This window comes from Silene latifolia, unplaced genomic scaffold (assembly GCF_048544455.1).
Source record: "Silene latifolia isolate original U9 population unplaced genomic scaffold, ASM4854445v1 scaffold_57, whole genome shotgun sequence".
Taxonomy (NCBI): Eukaryota; Viridiplantae; Streptophyta; class Magnoliopsida; order Caryophyllales; family Caryophyllaceae; genus Silene; species Silene latifolia.
In genome coordinates, this window is record NW_027413480.1 from 7,317,470 (window position 1) to 7,328,425 (window position 10,956).

Here is a 10,956-nt window from a genome sequence, read left to right on the forward strand (position 1 = left end):
ACCATATTTTCAAAAAGGAGATTTTTTCAGGGATCTTACAGTGGCGACTCCGCTGGGGACTTAGAGGGTAAAACTTGAGATTTGTTTGTAAAATTATATATTTGACTCTAGACGACGAGCTTGGCATAAAGCTAGTTTGTTTTCTATTGCACAACCACGTTTATTTGCAATTTGGACAGTATATTTGACAAATTCAACGTACTAACATATTTTACATGCTTGTTTGACAAAATCCGAATTGTGCTACCGCTGTTCACCTTGAGAATTGAATAAATTCACCTTTTTATTGCATGTTTGTCTACTGTTGTTGCTCTAATGCTTGAGACAAAAAAAAGGGCGCAGGCTCCCCGTCAGTCAATATTACGCCATTTAAGTAACCCTATTCACCCTCGGTAAAGTATGTTGTATACTTAGAAGGTCCATTCGACCGACTAGGCCTTATACATATTTTCCACCTCATGACGTCGCGTTTTGGCAACTCGTCTGGTCCATATGACTGGGGGAGCACAAAAGCGAGAGATACCCTCGGGTATTTTAATGTTGTGAGCACCCAATTTCCTACCCACAAACCTAACCATAGATCCCGTAGAACCTTTGTTAGGCTATATTATGTGTCCTGTTTGCTGATAATTATTGACATGATCTTACTCTTAATAAATTAACCAAAAATATATATATATATATATATATATATATATATATGATAAATAGAATTTGTTCAAGACGTGTTAGACGTGTGTTAACAGGGATAACTAGTATGCATTGTCCACTCACATACAGCCATAAATTAGCCTAAGCATGCATTTGCAATTACGTCCGTCAGTTTCGTTCTCAGTCCGTCAGTGCGTAGTTCGTCAGTCTGTCCATCGGTCATGCACAAAAAAAAAAGGGCAGTATAGAGTTCGCTCTGTCCGTCAGTCACACATAAAAAAAAATAGTACTCATCACTTCAGTCTTATGTGAACATTCATCCATAAACCATTGCATTTAGCATTATCATGTCTGAGTCGATCGTCTGTCTATTCGCCGATGAGCGAGTCCAATGAGAAAAAAAAATCAACTTCAATTATATCTTCGTTACATCTTGTATGCATCACTTAGTTTATTCAAGGATTACTGAACATGATTTATAGACTTATAGGTGGTTCGTTATTTGCCACGTATAGAGTATATACCTTAAGACTCGTATCTAGGCCGTGGCAAGATTTCCTGTCAGCATTTACACATAGCACCATTCTCTGCATAACAAAAAAGGGATTATTAGACATTTGCATTCGGATCTCGTACAATAATTAAGTCTTCATTATAAGCAGTTGTACATGTGCATTCGCATACTCCATTCTAGTCCTGTTATAAAAGAAATAAAATCCTTTTCTAAAGCTAAGATGTCATGATCCAGGATAGGGAGGCGTAAAAAAGACCCAAACTTAGTAGTCAATCCAGCTTGGGGACGAGAGAAAGGTACAGGGAGACTAATTAGTATACCGCAAGCCGTACTTGTAACCCAACCACCAGTCACCATGTCTCTCGAAGAATCAGTCAAAGACCTTAAGAATGCTCTATCCATTTTGACCGACCGATTGTCATCCATAGAAGACAAAATCAAGGATGACGGTAGTGGTGAGGATGACGTAACCAAAAAGCTCAAGGACATGGAGAAGCTTATCAAAAGAAACACTAAGTATCTTTGACGCTTTCGATGTTGAATGTAACATGCCGAACATGCGAGGCAAACTACCTCCGAAATTTACGACCGCTGACTTACCAAAATTCAAAGGTACCGAGCATCCAGCTCACCACATAAGAAGCTTTGTACAAGCAATGGCCTTAAAAGAAGTGGATGCATCAGTTTTTCCGGCTATTTTTCCTTCCACACTAGAAGATGTAGCCCGGAGTTGGTTTTTCTCCCTAGATCCTACACGTGTATCTAACTGGGAAGACATAAAAAAAGAATTTCGACACAATACTCCAAAGCAATGCAGACTTATTGATCACAAGGCGGGATTTAGAAGTTACGAAGCAAAGCGAGAAAGAAGGTTTTCTGATTTCTTAGCTCGGTGGAGGAATAAAGTGCAAAAATGATTGAAAGACCGCCCGAAGCCGAACAGGTGGATATTTTTGTGAAAAATTTACGGGAACCTTATAAATCACACTGCGATATGCGAGGCATTGAATCCTTTGCTCGACTAAACAAGATTGGTATACAAATAGAAGATGATGTTGTCGAGTCCACTGCCAAAAATCAGTCCAAAGGTTGCTTTAACAAAGACAAGAAAAATTTTGCTTCAACTTCTAAAGGGGGAGACACGGTGAATGCCTTGGAACAAAAACCAAGGAGGGAATTCACTGATCTAGGTATGAGCCATCACGAGCTTTGGATCGATTAATTAAGGAAGGATATATAAAGCCCATTGGACCCACTCCGGATCCAAAGCAAACAAAAGTCCGAAATGGAGAGAAAATGAATATTGCAAATATCACAGAGGTAAAGGGCACGATACGGATTATTGCTTCACCTTAAGGCATGCTATCCAAAATTTGATTGATAATCGCACTATCCCTTTACCCAAAGCAGCCCGAAAGCCAAACAATAATAAAAATCCACTCGGAGACGTTCTGGCCATTTCAGCTAATGACTCTATTTATACCGACCCGACTCGGTTTATATCTCGATGTTATGGGTTTATGGGTGAGTGATGAGGAAGATGAATGGGAAGATGATGATACGACTCATGATATTTGGGGTGATGAAGAACATGAGTCCCGTGACATTTGGGCAGACAATGAAAGTGAAGACAACACCGATAATGAACCCGACCAAAATAATGTACAACATCGACTCGCTCGGGTAGGCACTATAAGCCTCCTGACGCAAGCCCATCCCAGGCCATGCAAAATAAAGAAGGGGAAAATAAAAATGCACATGAAGATGATGCTCTCATTATGCTATTCAAGAAATTAAAAGCTGACATTACTGTTTGGGACTTATTATGCAACTCACTGGAACATAGACAAGCTATTCTAAATGCATTGACAAGTATGAGTGTCCCATCTGAAACTACTCCGTCTGAATTGGCCAGTTATTTGACAACGGACAGAGAGGCGCCCCTGGTCACGTTCTCTGATAAAGATTTACCCCCAGAGGGTATAAAGCATAATAAGGCACTACACCTAACTACACTATGTAACAAAAAATATGTGCCCCTCTCACTAGTTGATAATGGATCGGCAGTAAACCTATGCCCACTCAGAACAGCCCAAGCTTTAGGCTTTGAAGAAAAAGACTTTAAGAAGACTAACCGGATTGTTCGTGCATATGACAACACACGTAGAGACGTATTGGGGCTGTTAACAACTAATATAACTACTGGACCCATAGAAAAGAAAGTCACGTTTTCGGTGATCGACATACCGCTTCATATAATCTTCTTCCTCGGGAAGGCCGTGGCTTCATGAGCTTAATGCCATATCTTCATCCCTGCATCAAAAAGTCAAAATGATAGTTCAAGGGATAATTACTCTAGATGCATCACCCGCTAATTGAAATCACACCCAATCCAGTATTGCAAGTTAACCATGGTGAAGATGACGTAGACCTATGGGGTTTCAGCGAAGAGGTCGCTTTCATAGAAGACAAGTCACAACCCATTGATAAAAAAATTAGCCCCTATTATGCAAATACTACTGTGAATTTAATAATGAAAAACAGCGGCTACATGCATGGTACAACACTTGGTAAGACTCCCAAAAGGGCATCCGACCCTTCACTTAACCGAATCAAACACGACCTCTTTGGTTTAGGGTTTCAGCCATCTAAGAAAGAAATAAGAGAAGCATTGACAAAAAGAATGAAGGAAAAAGCTGCTAAGAGAGACAATAGACCTACAAATCAAACAATAGGTGCATATCCACACACATTAAATGGACAATTTATCAAAGAAGGTGATTATTTTCCATATTTTAACTTTCCAGAACCATTCTTTGTCGAAAAGACAAAACAGAAAGTTCCCGGATTTGAAATATTTGAGGACTGTTACTTTTATGAGGAGGCACTTCCCCTCCCATTAAAAATGCCAACCGAAGATTGGATTCCAAAAACAAACAATAATGCCTTTGGTTTACTCTTTGGACAGGCACCCATAAAACACTCAGACCATTTTGTCATGGCGCTTCAAGACAACAACTTTGACCCTTCTAAGCTAATCACAACCCATTGCAACAATAACATGGAGCATGGATGGCGTAAAACCTGGAAATGGACTACAACTAATGGAAAGAGTATCAAAATCAGTGTGGGAGAAGGGCCTATGTTTGAGGAAGCCGAGTCCGAACCCGAACCTGAAACCGAGTATGAGACAGAGAGTCAGTCAGAGCGTAAGCAGGGGTTTTCACCCTTCCATACCCCTATCGAGTCTAGTATTATCAAGTCTAGTGTCCTAAATGAGTCGGGGTTTAACCCTATATCTTTTCATGCCGAGTCGGGGAGTTCCCCTATTAATTCTAATTCAAGTTCAAATTCCGAGTCTAGTGATCTACTCCTTAATGTACTTCTTTCCAAGGATAATAAAATAGCTTTCAATTACTTGTCTGGTTCTCCTACCTCTCCCATATCTTATTATGATTGTTTAGTTTCCGATGAAGATGAGTTGCCAAAAGATATAATAAAAGCATTAACACATCAGGAAAATAAAACATCAATAATCGAGGAAACGGAATTGATAAACATAGGCACAGATCAAGAAAAGAAAGAAATAAAGATTGGGTTGTCACTAAACTCAGAAGAACGAGCAAGTTTGATTAGAGTACTCACAGAATATCGCGACGTGTTTGCCTGGTCTTATAAAGATATGCCCGGCATAGACAGAGAAATTGCTGAACATACTATCCCACTGTATCCTGCTGCAAAACCCATAAAACAGAGACTTAGAAAGATGAAATCAGAATGGGCATTAAAAATAAAAGAGGAAGTACAAAAGCAATTAGATACAGGTTTTATAAGAGTAGCTAACTACCCGGAGTGGGTGGCAAATGTTGTTCCGGTACCCAAAAAAGACGGAAAGGTCAGAATGTGTGTCGACTATAGGGACCTTAATAAAGCAAGTCCAAAAGACAATTTTCCACTGCCCCATATTGACATTTTAGTGGATAACACGGCTGGTCACGCTCTACTTTCCTTTATGGATAGTTACGCGGGGTATAATCAAATTAAAATGGCCGAAGAAGATATGGAGAAAACTACATTCCTCACTGAATGGGGAACATATTGTTACACAGTTATGCCATTTGGACTTAAAAATGTGGTGCCACTTACCAAAGGACCGCTACAACGCTATTACATGACATGATGCACAAGGAGGTCGAGGTCTATGTAGATGATATGATAGTAAAGTCATTGGATAGGGAAGGTCATACGACCGCATTACAAAAATTCTTTGATAGGCTCCGAAAATATAATGTTCGACTCAACCCGCAAAAATGTGCTTTCGGGGTTACCTCTGGGAAGCTTTTAGGATATGTTGTTAGTAATAGAGGCATTGAGGCTGATCCATCCAAGATCAAGGCAATTAGAAATATGCCACCACCAAAAACAGAGAAGCAAGTTCGGGCATTTTTGGGGCAGTTACAATACATTAGTCGTTTTATATCCAAGCTTACCATGGTGTGTGAACCACTTTTTAAGAAACTAAAGAAAGGGGCATCCCTTGAATGGGATGAACAATGTCAGCAAGCATTTGAAAAAGTAAAAAAATACTTGGAAAACCCACCAATTCTGGTCCCCCCAAGACCTGGACTACCACTTCTTGTATACTTGACAGTAACCGAGACATCAATGGGTGCAATGTTAGCACAAGTTCAGGATGGTCAAGAAAAAGCAATTTACTACCTGATCAAAAAATTCCTGGAATACGAAGCCAATTATTCTCCAATCGAGAAATCCTGTCTAGCATTAGTGTGGGCCACTAAGAAACTAAGACACTACATGTTGACCCACACAATTCATGTCATATCACGAATGAACCCTCTCAAATATCTCTTTGAAAAGCCAGTTCTTAGCGGCAGAATAGCAAGATGGACCATGATGCTTGCTGAGTTCGATCTTTCATTTATGGCCCTTAAATCGATTAAGGGAAAGGCAATTTCTGATTACCTAGCTGATTTTCCCGTTTCAGAAGACAAACAGGAGGCATACGACTTCCCTGACGAGGAAATATTTGTTACTGATGACGAATATTGGCAGTTATTTTTTGATGGCGCATCCAATCAGAAGGGATATGGCATAGGTGTACTTTTGATTTCACCGGATGGGGCACACACCCCTCTTTCAGTCAAATTGGATTTTAGCGTCACAAATAATGAAGCAGAATATGAAGCGTGTATATTAGGACTTCGAGCGGCAGCAGCCTTGGGGATTAAAAACTTAAGAGTATATGGAGATTCGTCACTCATTATAAATCAGATTTTGGGAAAATGGAAAGTCAAAAGTGAGGGCCTGGAACTTTACCAAACATACCTAGAAACCATTCTCAAGCATTTTAACGATCCGAAGTTCATTTATTTATCCCGATATGAAAACCAATTTGCAGATGCTCTAGCCAAATTGGCGTCGATGATCAATATTCTAAATGAATTAGAAAATATCCCATTATACATTGAAAGAAGAGAGGAACCAGCATACTGTATAGCCCTTGATGATACAGTAGCTGGTGATGACGCACCATGGTTCATAGACGTATTGAACTACCATTTAGGAAGAGGCTTTCCGCCAGATTCTGGTGTGAGAACGCAGCGCACTATCAAAAGGTTTGCAGCACAATTTATTCTTAGTCAAGGAAAGTTATACAAGAAATCTCAGCAAGGGGTACTCCTTTTATGCGTGGATGAAAAAGAAGCTCAAAGAATTATGGAAGAAGTGCATAATGGTACTTGCGGACCGCACATGAACGGTCGAATGTTAGCAAAAAAGATAATGCGGATCGGATATTTTTGGTCGACACAGGAACATGATTGTACTCAGTACGTTAAGAAGTGTCATAAATGCCAGATTTATGCCAATGCGCAGCATGTACCACCATCATTGCTGTACAATTTGGCATCACCTTGGCCATTTTCGATATGGGGCATAGATATAATTGGCAAAATCACTCCCAAAGGAACCGGAGGAGATGAATTTATATTAGTAGCAATCGACTACTTTACTAAGTGGGTTGAGGCAGCGTCTTATGCTACCTTGACTTCTAAACATGTTGCCAAGTTCATCACCGAAAATATAATTTGTAGGTATGGTATCCTTCATGAGTTGATTAGTGATCATGGTTCCCATTTTAAGAAAGATGTGGCTGCCTTACTAACGCATTACAAGATCCAGCAGCGTAAGTCGTCTACGTATAGACCACAAATGAATGGGGCAGTGGAAGCGGCGAATAAAAATGTGAAAACTATAATTGAAAAGATGACAGAAAAGTATCATGATTGGCCTACAAAGTTGCCTTTCGCCTTATGGGGATATCTTACGTCGGTTAGAACACCAACCGGTGCAACACCATATTCACTAGTCTACGGGATGGAGGCAGTACTTCCTATAGAACTTGAAATTCCCTCTCTTAGAATCGCATTGGAAAGCCAAATACCAGAAGTGGATTGGGTACAAGCTCGATATGAAGAATTGCTATTAATAGATGAGAAAAGACTAGCAGCTCTTAACCAAGTTCAGTTATACCAAAGAAGGATTTCTCGTTCTTTTAATAAAAAGGTCAGGGCAAGGAACTTAAAAGATGGAGATTTAGTTCTTAAAGAAATACGGGCACCGGTCAGAGACCCGAGAGGCAAGTTCAAACCAAACTGGGCCGGCCCTTACATAATTAAAAAGATTTTAAAAGGAGGGGCAGTGCAACTGACAGACATAGAAGGGGTTGAGTTCAGTCAATTAACCAATCTTGATCAGTTGAAGAAATATCATGTGTAAGTTTACCAAAAAAAAAAAAAATTATTAAAAATTTAATGTTAAGTAAAAGAGTAAAATAAAAAAACGCAGCAACAGTAAAAAAAAAAAAAAAATTCAGAATGGAGGCCCCTACCAGGTCCAAAAAAAATATTTAAACAAAAGAGAAAAGACCCCTACCAGGTCCAAAAGTAATGAATGAAGTCCAATAGCAGCAGTCAGACATAAAGGACAGCCACAGCAGAATGAATGAACACGGAAGTAGAAGACGAAGAAGGATGCAAACAGAGTGGGCAGCAATTCAGAATGGAGACCCCTCTCAGGTTTTTCAAAAAAAAAAAAAAAAAGAGGAGATAAAACAGAAAAAGAAAAAAAAAACTTAGAAAAAGTAACAGGTTCAAAAAAAAAAATATTAGAATATGTAGCAAGTTTTGTTATCAATATATATCGCTCCCAATTAGGAGTTTTCAAAAAAAAAAGTGGCAACTAATCGGAGAAAACTAACAATCGTTCCTCTTATTCTATATCTAGAGTTATCATGGCAGTAAAAAAAAAATAAAAAAATAAAAAAATAAAAAAAAATAAAAGACAAATTCCTACACAAACTTTGAGGTTTGTAGAGTTCATAATCCATCCCTTTATTTCAATCCTAATAAGCTACAACTAAATTTATAAGACTATAGATTCCACTTATTGTCACTCCTTAGATTCGTTAGCCATTGTACTCTTCTTTCTAGCTTCATTCTGATCATCCGGGTCATTCTGATCCTTCTTTCTTTTCCAAACCAGACTTCTACTACCTCCACTTTTGTGTCCTCTACTAGAGTCTTGAGTCTTAGAGTTTGTCTGAGTCAGGTCAGGTCCTTCTCCCACCTCAATAGCATCAAGTTGCAACCTACGTTTCGCTTGACGATCTGATTCACGTTCCTTTGTAGAGTGTGATGTCATCCAAACCTTATAATGATCGCTTATGTAGGTTGAGTCAGGAACCTTTTGTATAGTCCAGAACCTACGTGCATTCCAGTATTGGTACCAGTTACGCAGATAAGAATGGGTCATCAGATAAATTCCAGGAGAAATAGTATCTAACGAAGGTACTCGTTGTTTTCGCCCGAATTGTCGTAACAAGCGAGAAGGAAATATGAAAGAAGAGTGAGTAAGGCCAGGTAGTCTATAGTATGCTATAGAGGATCGCGGGGCCGTCATAGTAGGGGTGTGCCACCATGATATAGTCCAACGAATTGGAAACCCACTGTTCATCCATTCCCTCCAATAGCTAAGTGGCTGCTCCCCTTTCACAACTCTTTGTCTGCCAGCAAAGCTATGAGGTTGATAAGATTTGGGATCGAGGGGTCGTTCAACTAGCCGCATACGCTCTTGTAGGCATACCTAGGACAAAGATTTATCGATATAAAATGACCCATACCAGGTCAAAAAAAAAAAAAAAAGAAATAAGATGACCCACACCAGGTCAGAGAAAAAAAAGAAATAAGATGACCCACACCAGGTCGAAAAAAAAGGAATCGAAAAAAAGAGAGGAATCGAAAAAAAAAGAAAAGGAATCAGAAATAGGAAAATATGTGAGTTGTGTGAATGACACAAAAATTACCTGAAGTAACAGGGGGCTACCGCAGAATGCAGCTTCTGGATTATGTCGTAAGGTATCTAAGCAATGAAGAGTTTCAGCTAAGACCAGAGGCATAGGTGAGCAGTCGTTGCGCATGTGCTTTACTACTCTTAGAAGGCAGCCGTGTCCGTACACATTGGAAAGGCTTACAAATAGATAACGGTTCAGCAGGCATAACACCAATGCCCGTTTTTTATAACGGAAGTCAATCACAGTCCTGGGATAGCTAGGGGAAGTGAAGTGCGCGATCAGACGACATAGATTTACCCTACGTCCGTTAAAAAATTCATCAACACGAGTAGTAATGCCCAGATAATCTTTGAAGTCTTTTCTTAAATCATCATCGAGACTAGGAAGCGCGGGAGAAGATTGAACAGATGATCCTAGGATGGCACTAAATTCCTCCGTCATAGGACATATCTCACGATCCCCAAAGCGGAATACGTGAACTTCGGGATCCCAAAATAAAGCAGCAGCGCGTAAAAAATCCCAGGAGATCTTAACTTGTTTCAACGATAGTAGCAAGGGTCCCAGCTGAACACCAATAACGTAGTCCTTTTCATCCTTCGTGAGGTTGTCAAGCCACAATTTTAGAGCGTTTTCAAAATTTTGAGACATTGTGAGTGAAGAGAAAATTTTGAGATGAAGAAGTTTAAACAGGAAGTGCTATTTAAAGAGAAGAAAACTGGGGGCTAGTAGAAATTTTTATCCGTATTAAATACGGAGTTACCAGATACCCAACCTTGTCAGGTGCAGAATAAGAATAGATAGCTGCTGAGATTTAAGAATTCTAGTAGAAGTCGATAAGCCGAACTTTCTAAGAAAAATCACGGCCAAAGGCTGGATTCCTATCTGAATTCGAATACTCCCTCCCTGTCCCGGATCATGCTCAACAGCACCATCTTTCATTTTTTATTTAACAGAACTAGTAATGGAGATGTAACATAAATCTATCTAGTCTTTTTTTAAAAAAATAAATGCGTCATTAATTGTTTAGTGTGGTCTTCATTGTCGAAGGTGCATCAACATATATCATTAGCATTGTCAGCATACTATTTATACATCATCAATATCATAAATAAATCCGCATTAATGTCGCAATCCCACAATCGATTCAGTCCTATTATCAAGCACACAACTTGATTCGCGAGACCAAAGATAAAATTATCAGTTCAATCATCAAGCATACGACTTGACCAACGAAAATACGGAACGAAAAACAAAGCATGAATTTGAAGTCAGTCAATAAAGAGAAAGAATACTTACGATCTGAGATTTGGAGCTTGAAAGCAAGGACGGAAGTCCGGTCAAAAAAAAAAAATCACAAGATCTGACGGGGCTCCTTCATCAGTCAACTCGTGTCATTCTATTGCTCAGACAATGGCTACAA

General features: G+C 39.4%; 1 long non-coding RNA gene across 3 annotated transcripts; it reads right to left on the reverse strand.

Moving 5' to 3' along the window:
* Window positions 1-3,435: 3,435 nt before the first annotated feature.
* LOC141639734 (uncharacterized) lies at window positions 3,436-10,956 on the reverse strand. 3 transcript variants are annotated; one of them, XR_012542645.1, is made up of 4 exons: window positions 10,833-10,956; window positions 4,811-4,899; window positions 4,250-4,338; window positions 3,436-3,478 (listed from the first exon to the last, which is right to left on the reverse strand). It is a non-coding gene; the product is annotated as an uncharacterized LOC141639734 (long non-coding RNA). The 3 variants fall into 3 exon arrangements; XR_012542643.1 differs by lacking the exon at window positions 4,250-4,338; XR_012542644.1 differs by lacking the exon at window positions 3,436-3,478 and having other exon boundaries at window positions 3,725-4,338.